A 23086-nucleotide genomic window follows, 5' to 3' on the forward strand; every position below is an offset into this window, starting at 1 on the left:
TGGCCATAGACGGAGAACATAGTCACGTCATGGGCATTCCCTTAAAATAGACAGGGAGGGGCATTTTCAATAGAACGTCTAAATCAGAATTTGGACGTTTTACAAAAACGTCCAAATTCTGAAGAGGAAAGAAGGTCATTTTCGAAAAAGATAGATGTCTATCTTTTGTGTTCGAAAATGCTTTGGATGTCTTGTGATTTGGAAGTGCCTTTTTTTCGTCCATTTTCAAGCAAAAGACGTCCAAATGCAAGACATCCAAAACAGAGTCATGGGATAGGAGGCAATGTTCTGTTGTGGATTATAAACAGGTTATTGGACAGAAAACAGAGGGTAGGGTTAAATGGCCATTTTTCTCAATGGAGGAGGGTGAATAGTAGAATGCCGCAGGGATCTGTAATGGGACCGGTGCTATTTGACATATTTATAAATGATCTGGAAATCTGATGAGTGAGGTGATTAAATTTGCAGATGACACAAAATTATTCAAAGTTGTCAAAACACATGTGGATTGTGAAATATTGCAGGAAGACCTTAAAAAACTGGAAGACTGGACATCCAAATTTCAGATGAAATTTAATATGGATTAATGCAAAGTGATGCACATTGGGAAGAATAATCCAAATCATAGTTACCTGATGCTGGGGTCCACCTTAGGAGTCAGCACTCAAGAAAAAAATGTAGGTGTCATTTTAGACTATATGCTGAAATCTTCTGCCCAGTGTGCGACAGCGGCCAAAAAAAGCAAACAGGATGCTAGGAATTATTAGAAAACAGATACAAAATAAGACCAGGAATATTATATTGCCTCTGTATTGCTCCATGGTGTGACCTCACCTTGAGTATTGCTTTCAATTCTGTTCGCTAATATCTCAAAAAAGATATAGCGGAATTAAAAATGGTTCAAAGAAGAGCAACCAAAATGATAAAGGGAATGGAACTCCTCTCATATGAGGAAAGGCTAAAGAGGTTAGGGCTGTTCAGCTTGGAAAAGAGATGGATGATGAGGGATATGACTGAGGTTTACAAAATCCTGAGTGGAGTAGAATGGGTAAAAGTGAATCAATTTTTCACTCTTTCAAAAAGTCTAAAACCGGGGACACTCAATGAAATTACATGGAAATACTTTTAAAACAAATAGGAGGAAATAGTTAATCTCTGGAACACTAGTAACAGTGGTTAGTATATCTTGGTTTAAAAAAGGTTTGGATAAGTTCCTGAAGGAAAAATCCACAGTGGAGGAGTGGCCTAGTGGTTAGGGTGGTGGATTTTAGTCCTGGGGAACTGAGTTCGATTCCCACTTCAGGCACAGGTAGCTCCTTGTGACTCTGGGCAAGTCAGTTAATCCTCCATTGCCCCATGTAAGCCACATTGAGCCTGCCATGAGTGGGAAAGCACAGGGTACAAATGTAACAAAAATAAAATAGTCTGTTATTGAGATGGACATGGGGGAAGCTATTGCTTGCCCTGGGATTGGTAGCATGGAATGTTGCTACTATTTGAGATTCTGAATTGAATGTTGCTAATACTTGGGGTTCTACATGGAATGTTGCTACTAGCTGGGTATCTACAAGTTACTTGTGACCTGTATTGGCCATTGTTGGAAGCAGGATACTGGCTAGATGGACCATTGGTCGGACCCAGTATGGTATTCTTATGTTCTTAATGGGCAGGTCGGGGACATTCCTAAACTTTATGAGTGTAGTTATAGAATTAGCAGGATCTGCGCCTAATATATGTATGGGGATTTTCACCAGGTTTTCACTAGTGTAAATGGTCACACCTAAATGCAGTCACAGTTCCCAGAGCTAGATGCTATTCTATAAACCACGCTTAACTTTAAGCGTGGTTTATAGAATAGCGCTAAGTGATATTTTTTTCGGCGATGATTTTTTTTAGGCGCCATTTATAGAATCTAGTCCTATACGCTTATTCTACAGTTCTTTATGCTATTTTAAGTAAAGTAATTCCCATGTAGAATTTTTATTTTCATAATAAGAAAAGTATTCATTCAGTCATCGTAACAGGAACTTCACAATCATTTCTGTCTATTCGCTTTTTACGCGCCCTGAGGACTTAAACATCTGAACATCATCTAACATCATCTGGATCTTATGGTGTAAGAAAATGCAATTAGAACTAATTTACACTTATATTCCCCTATTGTATTAGAAGGCTCTCACTATCACCTCACAGTTTTCATTTATTTTGCAAACATACGATAAACCTGTGATCTTTTTCTGTAAATAGTTTTGTGGCAATAACTAGCATACATCTGTACAGACAGTGGTAAATAATCTGGAAATTTAAGAATTTCTTGAAATACCTTTAATTAGAGGTTTTCTGTTTTGTTTTGTTTTTTAAGATCTGTCTTCTGACAATTCATAGACTCGGAGGTGCAATTCATTAGAGTTGAGCAATACTCAGGTCAAAATACAAAAGCAATCGTGTCAGGTAAATTCATCCCAAATTGGAGAATATTCACAAACAGATGGAAATGCAAAAAGCTATATTTGCTGATCTGTAAACAATTTCCAAAGTGCTAGATTCAAACCTTCCTGCTTCTGAAGCATTTTATGCAATCAATATGCAGCCAGGAGGAATGTTTAAGTGGGACCTCTTTTGTTGAGTTGAATTGAACATTCACATTGTAATTACACTACTTTATTCAGTACTGTTATTGCAGTGCTTTATAACCCCCCTCCCTCACAAACTTCTAAACGTAAAAACTTCTTTTATGTCCCCTAACAGACTGGAAAAATCTATAAAACCTATTTAAGCAATCAAAACAGAATAACAATAATAATAACATCTTGCTGTTTCTAGGCAATATTCCAGTTCTCTCTTCTGGATAAACTACTTGGCCTTAGGCCTTAAAGTTTATCCACTTGGGAACTTGATTATTGTCTCATGGAGAACACCATAGTTCTGTTATAGCTTAAATAATAACTGTTGATTTTTTTTTCACTGCCTTCCTCATAATAAAGTATGTTTCTTTTCTTCCAAAATTAGGTTACTTCCCTGGGGAGGCTCAAATCAATCATAAGGCTTGTTTAACACCTTCTACCATATGATCTAGAGACTAGAAAAGGATTTTCTAGTTATGCAAATAGGCTTTAAGGCATATACATGGAAATCACTAGTAATATAATTAATATTACATATGGATGAATAAGCAACATCATTCAATGTGTGTACTCATTAAAATCTGCTAATAATAGAAATGGCTTAACGAGTAGAATGCGATGAACATATCCAACGCAATTCACCCATAGACATTTTGGCTTCTAGAAAGCAAACACTGGGGAAGTTCATTGCATACCAACTGTAGCAGAGTCTGATACCCAGGATATATTTTGAAAAAAATAAAAGAAACGTATTTGTCACTTCCGAACCAAACATCATTCTGTTGGAGGTACCAACATAGATGCTTAATTAACACCCCTCCCACTGCATACCTCTAACACTCTAGTGCCCTGAAGCTAAAAAGCAAATGTCATACTAGCACCCACATTTACCTGCAGAGAGACATGATCAGTGTTGTGGCTTCACCACCATGAACTGATGAACCCTTCAGGGAGTGACTGAGTGACTTCAGAATGTTGTCTTCAGAATGTTGAGGGTGAGTTTTATTATAGTAGATAGTAATATTTTTCTATATTATTATATATTGTTAGAATGAATGCAGTTTCTTGACATCACACTTTTTGCTTTTCAGTATAGAGTATTAAATGCCTAATGCCGGTACTGAAGAGTGCCGGAGGGCCTATAGCACAGACTATATTTGGGTTCGCTTGACGTGGAGCCAGAGGAGCCGGAGAACAGCATGCCCCTCACCATCAGGGACGTGGGCGAACAGGACAAGCTGTGGCTCAGCTTGTCCTGTTCGCCCACGTCCCTGATGGTGAGGGGCATGCTGTTCTCCGGCTCCTCCGGCTCCACGTCAAGCGAACCCAAATATAGTCTGTGTTATAGGCCCTCCGGCACTCTTCAATACCGGCATTAGGCATTTAAAATTTTCTCCCCCCCCCCCCCCCCCCAGTCTATTTTTGCACATACCCACAACAGGAATATTCTTCTCTCATTCCAGCGGTGATTCTGTGCTCTCCGTGCTGCACAGATAATGAGCCGTTCTGCTGGTGAATGCTCCTTCCTTATTGCCACGTAGTTTCCTCTAATAGGTCTGTCTTACGTCACCTAGCATTGCCAGGGAATGGTTTTGTGATGGTCCTTTGTGTTTCAGAACGTTGAGGGTGTTTTTTCTGATTGGTCCTTCATGCGAGGGCGGGGCAGAGAGACATGGTCAGTGTTGTGGCTTCACCACCATGAACTGATGAACCCTTCAGGGAGTGACTGAGTGACTTCAGAATGTTGTCTTCAGAATGTTGAGGGTGAGTTTTATTATAGTAGATGATCTTGTTTGCTGCTAGAAGCTATCCAGTACAAATTGGACACTGTGTCCCCTGTTCTTCCACATGACATCTGGCCATGCTACATTTGCTGAGCATTAGATGTCACTCCTCCTTTCCGGCAAGTCTAGGCTTAACCCAATGTTTTGCTCTGGTTTTACAGCCTTCCTCACTAAAACAGACTACTCAACAATTACTGTGGATTCTTTTGGATTCGTATTAGATAAATGAGACTTTTATTAGAGGTTCACTTCAAACGGAGACTGTATATATGGTTACCGTATGCCCGGGTTTTACCCAGACATGTCCTCTTTTTGAGGACATGGCTGGGTAACAGGCCAGGTTTTGCCAGACTGCTCGTTTGTCCAGATTTACGGACAAACGTGCAGGCGGGCAGGCGGGCCTAGTGGTGTCCTATCCTCCCCTCCCCTTACCTTACTAGACTGCCCTGGTGGTCTAGTGACCTCTTCGGGGCAGGAAAGAGCTCCCTTTTTCCTGCCCGGAGCACCTGCATACTGTTCCTTGCTGAATCTGGTCCTGGCGCTGATTCAAAATGGCCACCGAGAGTTGATGTCTCGCGAGGCTGTTTCAACTCTCGGCAGCCATTTTGAATCAGCGCCGGGACCAGAGTCAGCAAGGAACAGTATGCAGGCGCTCCGGGCAGGAAAGAGGGGGCTTTTCCTGCCCCGAAGTGGTCACTAGACAACTAGGGCAGTCTAGTAAGGGGAGGGGAGGATAGGACACCCTTGGGGGGTGTATGACAGGGGTGTGTGTGTGAAAGGGGTGGGGTGGTATATGACAGGGGGCAGGGTGGAGTATGTGAAAGGGGGCAGGTGGGGGTGGGGCAGGGCATGTGTCCTCTTTTTGGAAGAGAACATATGGTAACCCTAAGTGTATAAATCATTATTGTCTATGATACACAATGATTAAGCTATATAGTTGAAGAGAACCAATAATACCTATCTATAGTTGAAAAGAAACAATCATCACATCACTGGTCATACACCACTACATCCAGGCTTTGTTGTCAGCGAAGCCAGCAGTCTCTTGACCAGGCAAGAAGCAATAATAAACATTCATAAAATACATACATCATAATATAAATACATCACTGGTCATGTATCACTACATCCAAGCTCTTGTCATCAGCTGGAGAAGCCCCGTTTACAGCAATAGCCAGGAGTCTCTTGACCAGGAACAGTCTTTATGTGCGATACGTCTACTCACAAATGAGCTTCTGATTTTGTTATAAGAGGCCCCCCTTTTTATTAGGTTTAGAAGTCATTTTCAGAGCTAAGGAAAATTACAAACTGTGCATGAGAATTGTGGTCACATGTTTCTCTGTCCAGGTGGCCAGCCTGAACTCAAAATATGCTCCGCCTCCCCCTGCACATACCAAATTAATTAGAGCCGTGCCTTATATTCCACATTCCAACTTGTTTTTTGCATGAACAGGGAAAAAGAAGAAAAAGTTACTTTCGGTCAAAAACAGAAATTTCAGAGTGTACTGTTGGCCAAAGCAGAGTTGAAATGTAATCTTTAAAGTCTTTCCATTACACCCATCGGACTTGTTTACTGTGACTCACTTAATTGTGCACTCGCTTAAGAATAAGTATCGCTTACTCTATAATATATTTGAGGATCACTGCCCTTTGTTAATAGCTGTTATAGAAACTTGGCTCAAGGTAGGAGACCCTTTTTAATTGACACAAGCATGCCCTAATAATTGTTTCTTTTCCCTGTACCTGTACAAACAAATATGGAGATGAAGTAGCACTACTCACTTCTAGTTCCTTGTAACCCAAGGAACATTTTTTGTGCTCTTCTTCATATGTGGATTCTTTAGTGGCTCAGTTAAACGGTACACCCCACTCTTCATTGTCTTCTGGCCTCACATGCTCCCCCTACCCTCCACTACTTCATCTGTTAATGATCTTGCATCTTTAATATCAGAATTTTTTCTTCACGTGGGACTTCTCCTTCTCGTTCTGTTGGGAAAGTTCCCTTCTCATCTGGAAGCTGATTTTTTGTTACATCTTCAGGACTTGGGCCTCGCACTTCTCTCTTTTTTGACCCCTATACACCAAGTAGGATGCTGTCTTGACCTGGTTGCTGCTAGGGATTTTAACCTTCTCTCAGGTTCTTTCTGGGCCTTGTCACTGCCCTAGACAGATCATCACTTAGTCTCACTTACCTGTCTTATTCTCTAAATTTGTTCTTCATCTTCCTATTCTACTTGGTACTTTCGCAATCTCCATTCACAGTGTCTTCCAGCATATTTTGAACAGGCTGCTAGACCTCTAGAAGACAGAGTTAATGTTTTTTCTTCCTCACTCACTATTGCTACAGATATCTTAGCCCCTCTTTAGACCAGTAGAACAAGTAGAATAAATGCATCCGCTTGCTATAATTGTGAATTAAAGGCCCTCAGAATAGTCCTTCAGAGAGCAGAATCCATATCCATATCCAGCAGACAGCCAAGACCTGTCGCTTCTTTCTCTATAACATCAGCAAAATTTGCCCCTTCCTCTCCGAGCACACCACCCGAACTCTCATCCACTCTCTCGTCACCTCCCGCCTTGACTACTGCAACCTACTCCTCACTGGCCTCCCACTTAACCATCTATCCCCCCTTCAATCCGTTCAGAACTCTGCTGCCCATCTTATCTTCCGCCTAGACCGATATGCTCATATCACCCCTCTCCTTAAGTCACTTCACTGGCTTCCGATCAGGTACCGCATACAGTTCAAGCTTCTCCTACTAACCTACACAAGCACTCAATCTGCAGCCCCTCATTACCTCTCTACCCTCATCTCCCCTTACGCTCCTACCCGTAACCTCCGCTCACAGGACAAATCCCTCCTCTCAGTTCCCTTCTCCACCTCCGCCAACTTCAGGCTCCACCCTTTCTGCCTCGCTTCACCCTATGCTTGGAATAAACTCCCTGAGCCCATACGCCAAGCCCCCTCCCTGCCCATCTTCAAATCCTTGCTCAAAGCCCACCTCTTCAATGCCGCTTTCGGCACCTAACCATTGTACCTCTATCCAGGAAATCTAGACTGCCCCCAATTTGATTGACTGCACTTTTTGTCCTTTAGATTGTAAGCTCCTTTGAGCAGGTCCTGTCCTTCTTTGTTAAATTGTACAGCGCTGCGTAACCCTGGTAGCGCTTTAGAAATGTAAAATGGTAGTAGTAGTAGCAGAACACATCTGGAGGAAAGATAGATTTTCATCAAATACCCAATACTGTATATCCTTGCAGATCAAATATAAAACCTCAGTCAGGCAGGTAAAGATGCGCTATATTAATAAAATTATTCATTCCTCTAGAAATTACTCTTAGCAATTATCCAGTACTGTTGATCATTTGTGCACAGGGGAACATTTCTTACTAGTCTCTCCTTTGTTTATGTTTTTTTCTACATCATATGCTACTTTTCTTCAGGATAAATTGATACAACTCCAAGGACCCTCTGCTAAGGATTCAAGCTAATTCTCACCAGTACCGTTATGCATTTTTTGAATAACAGTACTGGTGAGAATTAGCTTAATGTTCGCATTAGAATGCAGTGCCTGTAAAAGATTAACATGGGAGCCCCTACCACCCCGTACTTAGAACGCAGTAAATGCTCTTCTGTTAAGCCCAAATTAGGCAGCAACCCCAAGATTCTACAAAGGTTGTCCAAATTTTGGTGCGGATTCCAGATTGGTGCCCAAAATAATTAATGGGCTCCAATGCTTTAATTATTGGCGTTAACAAGCAGTTAATTGGCACAAATTATAATTTGGGCGCTAATCTGGCTAGACCTTATTCTGTAACAATGGGCACCTAAATTGGATTGGCTACAATTCAAAATGGGGCTTGGCCATGGGAGGAGCATGGGCGGGTCAGGGGTGTTCTCAAACGATGTGCATAGTGTTGTACAATAGCGGGGATCCACGCCCAACTTGCATGCCAGGATTTGCACTAAATTTCAGCTGGCATAAGTCCTCGCTCCCAAAGTTGAGCATGGAAGTCAGCACTCAACGCTATTCTATAAAGAGCACTCATCCTAGAGTGAACTTTATAGAATAACGAGTAAATGAGGCCCGTTTCTGACACAAATGAAACGGGCGCTAAGCAAGGTTTTTGTCGGAGTGTGTATGTTTGAGAGAGTGTGTGTGAGAGTGACTGTGTGTGTGTAAGAGAGAGTGAATGTGCCAGTGTGTGTTTGTGACAGAGAGAGAGTGAGACTGCTGTGTGCGAGTGTGTCTGCTCTGTCCCCTGCCCCACCTCCCGCCACCCAGCGACTCTCCTGTTCCCTGCTCCCCCTCCAGCCACCCAGCAATTCCCCTCTGTCCCCTGCCCCCTCGCCACCCAGTGATTGTCCTCTCTCCCCTGCCCCCCCTCTAGCCACACTGCGATTCTCCTCTCTCCCCTGCTCCCCCTGCAGCCACCCAGCGATTATCATTTTTCCTTGCCCCCCCGTATCCACCCAGGGATGCTCTTCTTTCCCCTCCCCCCTCCCGCCACCCAACGAGTCTCCTCTGTCCCCTGCTCCCCCTCCAGCCACCCAGCGATTCTCATCTCTCCCCTGTCCCCCCTCCAGCCACCCAGCGATTGTCCTCTGTCCCCTGCCCCCCTCTGGCCAGCCAGCAATTGTCCTCTCTCCCCTGCCCCCCTTCAGCCACCCAGTGATTTTCCTTGTTCCTCTGGCCCCCCTCCAGCCACCCAGCGATTCTCCATTTTCCCTTCCCCCCCTTCCAGCCACCCACCGATGCTCTTTTCTCCCCTGCCCACCTTCCAGCCACTCAGCGAATCTTCTGTCTCCCCTGCCCCTAACGATACCAGCCAAATCTCTCCGCTGCCGTGCACAGCTCAGCGTGCAGGTCCAGTGAACGATAGGTAGATCGATTCACCACTGTGCGTCCGCTCTCCCACCTCTGATTGGTCAGCTTTTGAGTGTGATGTACCCAGAAGTACGGTACGTCACTTCAGATGGATGCATCCTTTCAGAGCACAGGAATGCTTCAGCCACGGAGTCAGCTTCAGAACGTTGGAGGTGCGTTTTATTATATAGGATGTAGAGTGTCAAATTCTATCGGAATTTTAGTTTCATTTCTAGAATTGTCCCCTAAGCGCACAGTAATGCAAAAGCGCTAGCTGGTTAAGGCTTCCATGTCCATTCTCCTCCCATGGCACGCCCCCTCAAAAAATATTTTCGAAATACCTAATGTACACAAACAGGCAAAATACTTCTAAACGCTTTAAAGCATTTTGTGATGGCCTGTTTTTCTGAGCTAAGTGTGCTTTGGAGCTTAATCCCCTTTAATAAAAGGGCCATTTAGATTGTAAGCCCTCTGGGGACAGGAAAATATCTACTGTACTTGAATGGAACTTGCCTTGAGCTACAACTGAAAAATGCAAGAGCCGAATCCTAATTAAATAAAAATTAGAAGATAACACTAACTGTTTCTTTTTTCCTGCATGGGAATTCAGGATCCCTAGGGAAGAGCTTAAGAAGAAGAAGAGAAGGATAATATTGTTGGTAAGTGGCTGAATTTGATAGGATAATATATTAATAACTAAGTCTGTATGAATAATCATGATCCCGTGGGAAAATTAACTAGTTGAGGGAAGGGGGTTTTTTCAAGCAGTATAAGAGGGATTTGTTTGGTTTAGTTTTATTTATATGGTTTTACTGTTTTATAGATTTGTTAATACAGATAATGCTAGACCCAATTTTCAGCAAATCTAAGGGTGAAATGCTAATAATGAGCTGAAAAGTACTTAACTATCGCAGTCTTATTCAAAATATACGATATCAGGGGATAGATTTCCAGGCAGTGTGACTTGCCGACAGTTACTTGGCTCCCTGAGGAAGCTAATCGAAATAGTGAAACGGTGAGCCCCGTTGGGCGAAATTGTTAAAGCTAAGTAACACTATTATTCAAGCTATTGCCTAACATCACGTGTTGAGCATATCATTCTCTAATGGGATAAATATAACCCCCATTTAGAGCTCTTACTTACACGCAAGTGGAGTTTTCAGACCGGCGATAAGAACGGAGTCAATTTGACGCTGGCATTGAGTGCAAGTATTACACTGCTGCCAAGCCTTGACTACTGAGGTTGTTTTCGCCACTTTAAATAAGAAAAAAGTGTAGTCTACCCCCTGATATCGTATATTATAGATTTGTTAGCCATTTTAGGGCCCTGGGTACTAAAACTTGCACTGCAGGCACGTTAGCGTTTTTAGCACGCGCTAACCGTGTAGATGCCCATAATATTCTTATGGGCATCTACACGGTTAGTATGCACTAATGATTAGCTAAAAACACTAGCACACCTTTTTTTTTTTTTTTTTTTGTTACATTTGTACCCCGCGCTTTCCCACTCATGGCAGGCTCAATGCGGCTTACATGGGGCAATGGAGGGTTAAGTGACTTGCCCAGAGTCACAAGGAGCTGCCTGTGCCTGGCCCTTGCAGATCACCAATGTGGCCGCGCAGGCTTCTGCTTCTGTGAGTCTGACGTCCTGCACATACGTGCAGGACGTCAGACTCACAGAAACAGAAGCCTGCGCAGCCTTCCACAATGAATGTTGCTAGTGGAATAGCAACATTCCATGTAGAATCTCCAATAGTATCTATTTTATTTTTGTTACATTTGTACCCCGCGCTTTCCCACTCATGGCAGGCTCAATGCGGCTTACATGGGGCAATGGAGGGTTAAGTGACTTGCCCAGAGTCACAAGGAGCTGCCTGTGCCTGAAGCGGGAATTGAACTCAGTTCCTCAGGACCAAAGTTCACCACCCTAACCACTAGGCCACTCCTCCACTGTTGCTACTATTTGAGATTCTACATGGAATTTTGCTATTCCACTAGCAACATTCCATGTAGAAGTCGGCCCTTGCAGATCACCAATGTGGCCGCGCAGGCTTCTGCTTCTGTGAGTCTGACGTCCTGCACATACGTGCAGGACGTCAGACTCACAGAAACAGAAGCCTGCGCAGCCTTCCACAATGAATGTTGCTAGTGGAATAGCAACATTCCATATAGAATCTCCAATAGTATCTATTTTATTTTTGTTACATTTGTATCCCACGCTTTCCTACTCATGGCAGGCTCAATGCGTCTTACATGGGGACAATGGAGGATTAAGTGGCTTTGCCCAGAGTCACAAGGAGCTGCCTGTGCCTGAAGCGGGAATTGAACTCAGTTCCTCAGGACCAAAGTCCACCACACTAACCACTAGGCTACTCCCTTAATTTCTTTCTAAACAAGACTGCAAGTAAAAATGTTAAATAAATAATTAAATAAATGGTATGCAAAACATTTTACCATGTGCATGTCAAATAACATGCTACTGTTAGTACATGTGATAGGACTTTAATATGAATGTTAAACTTTATTACACAGGCCTTTCAAAGTACGTAGGATTTTTTTCACTTTAATAACAGAACCTATCTGATTGTGGTGCTTGGGTTTTGAATTCTTTGGGACCACTCTTGCAAATGAGCTTTTCTTTCCAGTGAAAATGTATATTTATCTACAGTATGCTGGCCTCGTTCGTTTCGTGCTGCTCGTACTTTTCTGGATTACATTTTGATTTGAACTGCAATGTGTTTTCCATTATAGACATCGAGGAATGTGAAGTGAAAACATGTATTTTATTCTAAATATTGCAAGCAGTGAAAATATTCCCCCCTGCTTTGCACGTACTACCTTCAAGGTGAATGTTTTGTATCTAACAGTTCCATAGCTCTCAAGCAGACAATTTGTTTTCCGTTTTCGCTGCATACTTTGTAGTTATGACAATTCAACTAGAGGATTCATGCTAAATGTAGGCAGTGCATTGCTTGTACATTATTAATAGTCTTTACATAGTATTCTGAAAGTCAACTCCTACTGTACTGAAGCAATGAGCACCTGAACTGCATTAGGTAATAAACAAGAGAACTGGCTCAGTAGCTAGTGCAATGCACTGTCATGCAGAGAACCTGGGTTCAAGTCCTGTGCCTGGTTTCATCTACCTGGGCTAGGTGAAGCTGGACAAGCTGGAGATGCTCCTGGTTGGAAGGCAATTTCAACCATAGCTCAATGGTGACACCCAGTAGCCAGACTCACGGTCAACAGCCTGGTCCTGGAAGGAGATGTGGTCAAGGGCTAGATGGAGGATTGTGAGGCAGTGAGTGGTTTGTTAGCAGTAGGTGTCGCTAAGAACACTCCGTCACTGAGATTACGGGTTAACTACCTTATGGCAGGTAGCGCTAAACCTGCCATGTCAGAGACTGAGTCAGAAGGGTGGGGCTTAGACCAGAAGGAGGTTAAGACCCATATTAATCTCATGAACCCATCTACCTTACATATACTGAAGAGAAAACGACATTGACCCACAATCTATCTCCCACCTTACCCTCCTCTCTTTATCACCTGTCTCTACCTACCTACCCATCCATTTACTCCCATCCATCCTTCTATTATGTTATACTTAATTTCCTACTTTACATAACAAAATTCTGTGCTACCTATTACTATGTAAGCCGCATTGAGCCTGCTTTTAGTGGGAAAGTGCGGGATACAAATATAATAAATAAATAAATAAATAAATAAATGCCCTGGAACAGAGTGGATCAGAGAAGCCTCAATACAGAGATCTCCAGGAGAGAGATCCTAAGTGCCAGGAAAGTAGCCAGACCTGCCCTTCCCACCCCCATCCCCATAAATGCATACAGTTTTTTTTTTAAAACCTTTCTCTCTGCCCCTGCTATTGTCAACTTTCTCCCCCTCCGCCCAACATCTGCTCCTCTCCCCCCTCCCCCGACATCTGCCTGTCTCTGAAACTCCGCCCTCCCTGGTCTACCTCCAAGTTATTGCCGGTAGTGATTCCTGTAAGCAACCTACAGGCTTCCCTCTATTGTGTCCATGCCACTAAACAGGAAGTGACACCACTGAGGGCATGACACAGTAGAGGAAAGCCTGCAGGGTTGGTGCAAGTCACCTACAGGAATTGCTGCAGATGATGGCTCAAAGGTAGATGGGGGAGGCAGAGTCTGACAGTTGCTGTGAGAGAGAGAGAGAGAGAGAGAGAGGAGTGAGGCACTGCCAAAAAGGTGTTTTGGGGGCCACAGGACTGGGTGGGCCTGAGGCAAGAATGGGTGGGCCTGTGCCCACCCAGGCCCGCCCATAGCTACACCACTGCTGAGTGCAGAGACCTCCTGGAGAGAGGCTCCAAATGAAAGAATCCTCCCTAAAGTGTTGACTGCTGGTTGAGTCCCAGGGGAGTAAGGAGTGGCCTTAGCTCATAGGTTTGCACCCTGTAGATGTAGAGAAGGAATGGATGACTGTAAAGGTAAAAGAGTACCTTATTTATCTGTGAATACCCAGGTCCTGAGTGTCCTAGTTGGAACCAGGCCTGGATTTATGAGTGACTGGAACTGTATTGAAGAAGCTACAAGTGTTGAGAGAAGAGAGTAAGGGTGATTGTTGCCAAGGTGAAAGTGAGCCTGTGAGAAGAACAGACTGTCTGTCGTTCTTTAAGTATTTTCCACCAATAAAGTTTTCTTTTGACTTTATACTGAGCTCTGCCTGTGAGGTTTCCATGCCTGTCAGTCAATCCCGTTATCAACAAGAATACTTAAACTTACAAGTGCTTACATAAGTACATAAGTAATGCCATACTGGGAAAAGACCAAGGGTCCATCGAGCCCAGCATCCTGTCCATGACAGCGGCCAATCCAGGCCAAGGGCACCTGGCGAGCTTCCCAAACGTACAAACATTCTACACATGTTATTCCTGGAATTGTGGATGTTTCCCAAGTCCATTTAGTAGCGGTTTATGGACTTGTCCTTTAGGAAACCGTCCAACCCCTTTTTAAACTCTGCCAAGCTAACCGCCTTCACCACTTTCTCCGGCAACGAATTCCAGAGTTTAATTATACGTTGAGTGAAGAAAGATTTTCTCCGATTTGTTTTAAATTTACTACACTGTAGTTTCATCGCATGCCCCCTAGTCCTAGTATTTTTGGAAAGCGTGAACAGACGCTTCACATCCACCTGTTCCACTCCACTCATTATTTTATATACCTCTATCATGTCTCCCCTCAGCCGTCTCTTCTCCATGTAAATGAAGGATTATGGCACAGAAGGGGATGGCTATGAAGTAATGTATGTAGTTTGATATGCTACTGTACATTTATTGAGGAAGGATTTTGAGTTGGGTGGGAGGTTGATGGGAAACATATGATGTTTGTATATATTTCTGATAGCTACCTTATGAATTGTCTCGGGCCTTTTGATAAATTAGAAGTAACCAAAGGCTTGCGGCATCGCAGTTCAATAGATGCTCATTCCAGTGACCTGGAAGCCCCAAAAAGGTGCTTGAATAAACTGCTGAATCATAAAAAAAGATCTGTTATCATATTTGCCAACATAGCAATTCCTGCAAATGAGGTTTCACTTAATTTAAATGCATTATATAATGAAAAGATTCCAGATGTGTGCCACTGTACCAAGAAAGATATCTTTTAACTTAGAACAATACAGTTGGAGCCTGCTCAGCCATAGAGCAGGACAACGCTGCGTTTCACAGTTTGTTAGCTATGTGTGCTGCCTTGGTGTGTATTTCAGTTTATAATTTTGCCATCACAGCTGCGAGCTCTTCACAGAAGTCGGTAGGTGACAATGACTTTTTTGGTCTTGTTGACCAGTCAGCTTCTGCCTGCTGTGTTCTTCATCTCCAGAGTAATTAAGGTATTTTGACTTGCGATTGCTGTTGCCAAGTGAGAAGCCGGGTGGTGAGTGAGAAACACCCTCAGACATCTTTCCCCGGGTCAGTTGCCACTCTGATAGCTTTGATAATGCTGCCACCATGAGTTTTGAAGCCTTGAATGGCAGACAGCTAGCCATTGTCAGTGAGAAGAATGAAAACTGGCAATCACAACCAACTGTTAAGTAAAGGGAAAGCAGCAATATCCATAATTCCAAAGAAAACTAATCTCTTCTGGAAAGCTGGTGGGAATTCTTAAGAGTTTAAAAGGCACGGGGTTCAGTTTTTGCTCTTTATTAAATGACTAGTAAAACATGCCCGTTTCTTGCGGAAATGAAACGGGCGCTAGCACGGTTTTCCTTCCGAACCTCCCCCCTCCCTACTCACCCCGTCGGCGTTCTGCAGGCACTGACCGCCATTGTTGCGGACCTCGGCACGCCACCTTCAATCAGCTGCGTCGTTTGTTGTGTTGCCAGTGACGCCATTGCTCCGCCCTCGACGTCATCACGTTTGACGCGAGGGCGGGGCCCCAACACAGTGTTTTCGGTGGCTTCACCACCACGAAGGCTTCGAACTGGAAGGAAGTGCCCGTAGGACCTGACAGTGACGTCAGTGTCCTCAGAACGTTGAGGGTGAATTTTATTATATAGGATATTACAATACATATTGCTTAGTTGGGGACAAAAGTGCATTAATCAGTTAGAGGTTAATTCTGTAAGGAGGGTGCTGAGATTTAGGCGAACACACTTAACCAGAAAACTGGTATTGACAAATATGTAGAGACATGCACACGTGAATACCAATATTCTGGTTATGCACTATTCTGTATAATGGTGCCTCAATGCAATAGTGCAAAGTTTGCAGGTGGGCATTCACATGGATACAGTTCGTGTGGACGGCACAGGGCACAAATGTATATATGTAAATTATAGAATACTCCACCCAACAAAAAAATATCTACTGAAAAAAAAAGCAAAAATCCTATACAATTTCTAATTCTAAACCTACATGACAAGACTCATGTCCATAATTCAATGTTCTAAAGAAATGGGGTAGGAAAAGGCTTCAGAATCTGGAGAGCCATAAGGCTGCCTGCAATTCAATCACTGGCTTTAAAAACTCCCCTTTTTTTCAATTTTTAGTTTTATTATTTTACTATAAATCTGATTAATCCCCCATGGCAGTGGTTCCCATACCTGGTCCTGGAGACACCCCAGCCAGTCAGGTTTTCAGGATATCCACAATGAATATTCATGAGACAGATTTGCACACACTATCATTGTGCATTTTCTGAAAAGCTAACCGGCCGGGGTGCCATTGTTTATGTCCGTCTCTACAATCAAAACCAATAAAAATTGTGGCTTCGGTACTCAATTTCATTTCATTTATTACCATTTATATACCGCTCGTAGGGCCTCTTTTACCAAGCTGTGGCAAAAGGGGACATGCATTGGCATCAGCGCGTGTTTTTTTATGTGCGCTGAGGCCCCCTTTTACCACAGCGGATAAAAGAGAAGTCTCTCTTTCCTGCAGGAAGTGGCTGTGCAACAAGTAAAGCACTTGCCGCACAGCCATTTTGGGGGCGGGGGAGCCCTTACCGTTACCCATTGAGGTGGCATTAAGGGCTCTTGCGCTAACCCAGCGGCACTGCCAAGTACACTCCGGTGCTATAAAAATAAATATATTTTTCTAGCGCCAGATATGACAGCGCGCTAGGGGTGGGAAGTGCTGCCAGGCTGCTGCGGTAGCCCAGCGGTATTTCCTGTTTAGCAAGTGGTAAGCCCGCTTTGGCCTTACTGCAGCTTAGGAAAAGGAGTGCTTAACCAGAGAGGAGCACAAATAAACACACATGATTAAAAAAAAACCACAGAAATCACAAACAAATACCATGAACAACAAATACAATCAAACTCATCACTACGCTGTGTCCTTAACAATACTGAAGTCAAATCCTAGCCTGCATAAAAAAAAATGCTGTTTTAACAGTTTCTTAAACAGTCAGGGCAGCCTACACATAGAAGTGGCAAAACTTTCATGTGCAAGTCGTAATCTCACAACCCCATGGAAGCTACTGTGTTCATGCTGCTCATTTTTCCAACGTGCATATTTGTCAAATAGCTACTTCCACTGAACATAGCAAGCCAATATACATGGACTCCTGTGTGTCCTTATGCATATTTTACAAAATACAACAGTAATATATCCCAACAAGGAAAAGAGAGTATTACATATAATATTACCCAATCATCTGGGTTGGAGGTTGGGTAGATTTCAGAGGCTTTTTCCCCCTTTTCTAGTTTTAAAGCTCGATGCACTTCACAGAACTGTAGTCTTCTTAAAGTACTAATTTGAGATGATCAAAGTCTCTTGTTTATTAATTGACGGATAGACCCGACACGGGTCGTGTTTCGGCGCACTGGCGCCTGCCTCAGGGGTCAGCTAATCCTGATCAAAAATTGTAGGTGGTACTGTCACAGTGTAGCACCTTTGATATGGAATAGAGTCTCAATTGCTCCGAGAGCGTAATCAGCATGGACAACACTGTCAGTCTAAAAAACCCGCCAAATAGTGGACTAGCTGACCCCTGAGGCAGGCGCCAGTGCACCGAAACACGGCCCGTGTCAGGTCTAGCCGTCAATTAATAAACAAGAAACTTTGATCATCTCAATCCTGAAGGCCCAGTGTTGCATTTTCGTTTCTGTATTGTTTTGTATGCTGTTTTACCCTCTCTTTTGTGTCTGTGTAAAGTACTAATTTGCCATTATATTAGGGAGATTTTTGTGTAATATTTTACTCCACATTTAGCAGTGGCCTTGCCAAAAAAGTTCAAAGGCCGGGGACACTCAATGAAATTACATGGAATTACTTTTAAAACAAATAGGAGGAAATATTTTTTCACTCAAAGAATAGTTACGCTCTGGAACTCGTTGCTGGAGGGATCGGTAGCATGGAATCTCCTAAAAAAACAATCATATACCAAAGGGGAACAAAAGAAACTGTGACGTGGGAAAAGAAAGAAGGAAACAAGGAACCGGAAGCATCAGACTTACATTAGTGGCCAGGCTATTAGGAGGGGCATAATCGAACGAAAACGTCTATCTCCATGGGCCTTTATCTCCAAGAACGGGTCCGTGAAGGGGCGGACCGAACCGTATTTTGGGAAAAAATAGACGTCCATGTTTTATTCGACAATTTGTGAGCTGGGCATTTTTGTGTTTCAGCGATAATGGAAAATGAAAGCGCCCAGCTCAAAAACGAATAAATCCAAGGCATTTGTTCGTGGGAGGGGCCAGGAGTCGTAGTGCACTGGTACCCCTCACATGCCAGGACACCAACCGGGCACCCTAGGGGGCACTTTTACAAAAACAAAAAAAAACAGGTAAAAGAGCTCCCAGGTGCATAGCACCCTTCCCTTGTGTGTTGAGCCCCCAAAATCCCCCTCAAAACCTACCACCCACAAGTCTACACCATTACTATAGCCCTAAGGGGTGAAGGGGGGCACCTACATGTGGGTACAGTGGGTTTGGGGGGCGGTGTGGAGGGCTCCCATTTACCAGCACAAGTGTAACAGCTGGGGGGGAATGGGCCTGGGTCTACCTGCCTGACGTCCACTGCACCCCCTAATAACTGCTCCAGTGACCTGCATACTGCTGCCAGGTAGGTGGGTATGACATTTGAGGGTGAACATAAAAAGTTGTGAAACGGCATAATTTTGTGGTGGGAGGGGTTTGTGACCACTGGGGGAGTCAGGGGAGGTCATCCCCGACTCCCTACAGTGGTCATCTGGTCATTTAGGGCACTTTTTGGGGCCCTGTTCGTGGAAAAACAGGGTCCAGGAAAAGTGCCCTAAATTCTCGCTAAAAACGCATATTTTTTTTCCATTATCTGCGAAAGGCGCCTATCTCTGATCGGCCGATAACCACGCCCCAGTTCCGCCTTCACCACACCTTCGACACGCCCCATCAACTTTGTCCGCATCCGCGACGGAGTGCAGTTGAAAACGTCCAAATTCGGCTTTCGATTATACCGCTTTATTCGTTTTTGTGAGATAAACGTCTATCTCCCGATTTGGGTCACAATATAGGCGTTTTTCTTTTTCAATTATAAGCTGGTAGGTCTCCTATACCGCTCAGCAATTCCAAACCCCTACTGCATAACATCAATTACCGGGACCAAAACCTACACAAAAACTAATATTCACACTTTATTTGAAAAACTGAAACATTATATTAATTATAAACATGTATTGCTCACACCTTAATATCTTGAAAATCAAAATACTCAAAACCACCTCTGAACACATCAAAAATAATATGAAGGGTGACTGCTTTTCCTGCCTTTGCAGATTCAGCGTTGATCAAACAATTCCACTGCCCGACGCTGAAACATGTGTAAAAAAACATGTGTTTCGGTCACACGACCTGCTTCCGGGGTTAGTGGGACGTCGCATTCACTATAGTGTACACGGCAAAAAACGCTGCCAAGAAGACAGGCTCCCTTTTTTTTCCTCCTTTCTATTCCCACATCACAGTTTCTTTTGTTCCCTTTTGGTATATGATACTAATTTGGGTTTCTGCCAGCTACTTGTGACTTGGAAACAGGATGGTGGGCTAAATGGACCATTGGTCTGACCCGGTTTTGCTGTTCTTATGTTCTAATGTAGGCACCTACCTGTCCAAGAGGATCCAAGTTCTACCAGAGGCAATGGAAGGCAAGGTGATTTGCCCACTGGATTCTCGTTCTCAGTCCATTTCTGAACGTACAAAGGCCCTGCACTATCTCCCCTGGTTAACGCACACTCAAAAAAGCCAAGGAGATTCCATGATTACTGGGAGAAATTATTCTTCTTTTATAATGCTATTATAAACACCACTTTTATGAGCTGTGAGATCAGGGCGTAGAGCTGGTTCTATTAAAAAATACAGTTTCAAAGGTAATATGAATATACCTTGGTAAACTTACAAACTTGGCATAAGTGTTCAGTGAATTCCAATTTGCAAAGGGAAGCAAAGTGGAACCAATATGCCGGTTTCCACAGATTGCCGTTTAAGACCCACATAGTTCCTGGTAAGCCCTTCCCAAATCCAGCTAATCAGATTTTGGATATTAACAGATCTTATGTTGAAGCCCAGTGCGGACCCCGAGCTGAATTTTCAGCACGCCAAGTTAATCCCCTTTTTATTGCATTCCATTTTCAAACTGCTCCTTGTGACCATAAAATGAGTGACTGACGTGATGGATGGCAGAACACAGGACTTAGATGTTTTCCATTCCAGTGACCACATAGCTTTTTTATGTTTAAACAGTGAGGGGTTTGTGTTTTGGTAATTGTGCTCATTACTTTATTTTTGTACTTCCTACCTTTTGCAGATCTCAGCGCACTCTTACTCTTTCTGCTTATTCTCTGCCAATTACATCTGCCTGGAACTCAACAGAGAGGAACAACTAAATGCAGAGCTGGCTGGCACAGCTACTTATGCGAAAGGTATTTTGTAACCACTGTAGTGGACATAACCTATCTTCTTAAATCCACTTATTTGCCAAGTTTGGTTAATGACTAGCAATTCCGCTGCTTGCACATCTATATTGCCTGACCAATGTGAAACATTTCAAAACAATTCCACAAATTGCTCCATATAATCAGGCCATTTTTGTTTAATCCCACCACCTCCATATCAGAATTTGACTGATGCTATCTAGATTTCTGAAGCAAGCAACTTAGAGGTTTCTGAAAAGTCTGCTGTTTCTTCCTTGGTGCTTTTCCTATGTTACTTTTTTTTTTCATACTAACAAATTTTCACATATGTTTGCATAACTTTTACAATAAAAGCTATGGGGGAATATTCAGCCAGCAGAATGTATGTCACTCATAGCCATAACTCATAACTGATAAACACAATTCAAACTGCCTTGCCTTGGAACTGTGGTGGTGTAGCCTGAGCCCAATCTTAAATTTCCCTTGACCCTTTCCCCTGAGTCTTACTTCCTTAATCTCATCTATCCTAATTCTCTCATTTGAGGTCCTTCCTTTAGTTGTATATAGCTGGTGTATATAGCTCACGCAAGTTACGTCAGATGAGGGCAGGACACAGGGAGGGAAGGCCCGAAGGGAGGCGATCTGCAGACTACCACTGCTGCGCTTCTTTCGCACGGAGCGAGGTCGAGGTGAGGCACTATGATTTGAATTCAGGGGGGCCCGGCCCGGTGGTGGATGGAGGGGGGCGGGTGGAGGGGACTGAGGCGCTGGGCCCCCCTTGGAGGCCCAGGCCTGGGAAAGTTTGTCCCCCCTGCCCCCCCTCTCGGCAGCCCTGCTCACACCTAACTCTGGGCACAAGGGTTTACACCAGCTGCAACCTGGTATAAATTCTAGCACACCACCTGCGCATCCCCCAGATTCTATAGTAGTGTGCATAATTCATTGGAGCACCCCTGACTCGATCATGTCCCTCCCATAGCCACACCCCCTTTTGGATTATGTGCAAGAGGATTTGGGTGTGGATCGTCATAGAATAATGAGCAGCCAGATCCAAGTTGGTGCTAATTAACGTCAATAATTGATTGTTAGAGGCCAATTATAGATAATGGCTCATTAATTAATTTATTTGCACGGACCTCAGGATCGTGCGCAAATTTGGCCACCCAAATTTGGGCACCATTTCCAGAATCCAGGGGAAAATGCTTTCTAAAATTGACCCTTGTGGTGGATTCCTTGTGCTTGGAAAAACAGGAGAGTCTTTGAATACTGTAAGCCCATGTTCTCAAGAATGACAGGCAAATTAAAACAACTAAAGCAGCTGTCAAATGTTTTGTTTGCCTGCCAGATTAATTATCTAATATATGTGCTAGCACATCTGCTTTAAGTATGCTTGTCATCTATCCAATATTCAGGAGTCCTTTTGTATGTTTTTATGTTCATTCTGCTAACCTGGGAGCCGATGCAGAAACCTTGCATTGGAAGCGTGCACTTAGGCTGAGTGCACAGTTTCCTAAAAAGAAAAGAGCAAAGCCAAAGTTTTGCTCCTCAGTGCAGTAACCAAATAAATATGCAGATTATCCTGTGCAAAAATATGCATTAAAGTGGAAGAGCACACTGGATGTATGCACACAGAGGTCTATGCTAGCAGCAGCTATATCCTGCACACAAATTAGCTTCTGGAGCTACCTGCGAACACATCTGTGCATGTGCTGGGATGCTTTCCTGTGCAAATAAATTTCTGTATTTACGCACAGAATACCATTCCAGCACATGTGCAGATGTATGGTCATGCGAAAGGCAATCCTTATCTTATCTAATAAGAAGGGGGAAATGGGACCAGTGACTCCAGGGAAACGGGACTATGATGATAAAAGAAACAGCTTTATTCACAGACTCGACACAGTACTGTGTTTCGGCCACAGGCCTGCCTCAGGAGTCTAAATTGTTAGTATTTGATTTGGTCTTTATTTGTACTTTGGATATTTATTCATTTTCTACATCATAAGTTGCATAAAGAATCTATGGTTTTCATTTTTCAGTTTAATCATATGTTGTTCCCTTGCTTATACATAACATAAGTTATGATGTTTTTATCTATTCATTTATTTGTAAATATTTTTCATATATGATGACATATGTTTTTTAAAATATTGTATTGACATAGGTTTCAAACATATCGTGTCAGTATCACATTTTTATGTTTTTTTTCTTTAAAAATTATTGTGTTTATATTAATTTTTATGTTTTTTGTCAACAATTTATTTATTTATTATTTATGTATTATATTTGTATCCTGCACGTTCCCACTAAAAGCGGCTTACATAGTAATAGGTAACACAGAATTTTGTTATGTAAAGTAGGAAATTAAGTATAACATAATAGAAGGATGGATGGGTAGGTAGGTAGAGACAGGTGATAGAGAGAGGTGGGAGATAGATTCTGGGTCAATGTCG

This window comes from Microcaecilia unicolor, chromosome 10 (genome assembly GCF_901765095.1).
Source record: "Microcaecilia unicolor chromosome 10, aMicUni1.1, whole genome shotgun sequence".
NCBI classification, from domain to species: domain Eukaryota; kingdom Metazoa; phylum Chordata; class Amphibia; order Gymnophiona; family Siphonopidae; genus Microcaecilia; species Microcaecilia unicolor.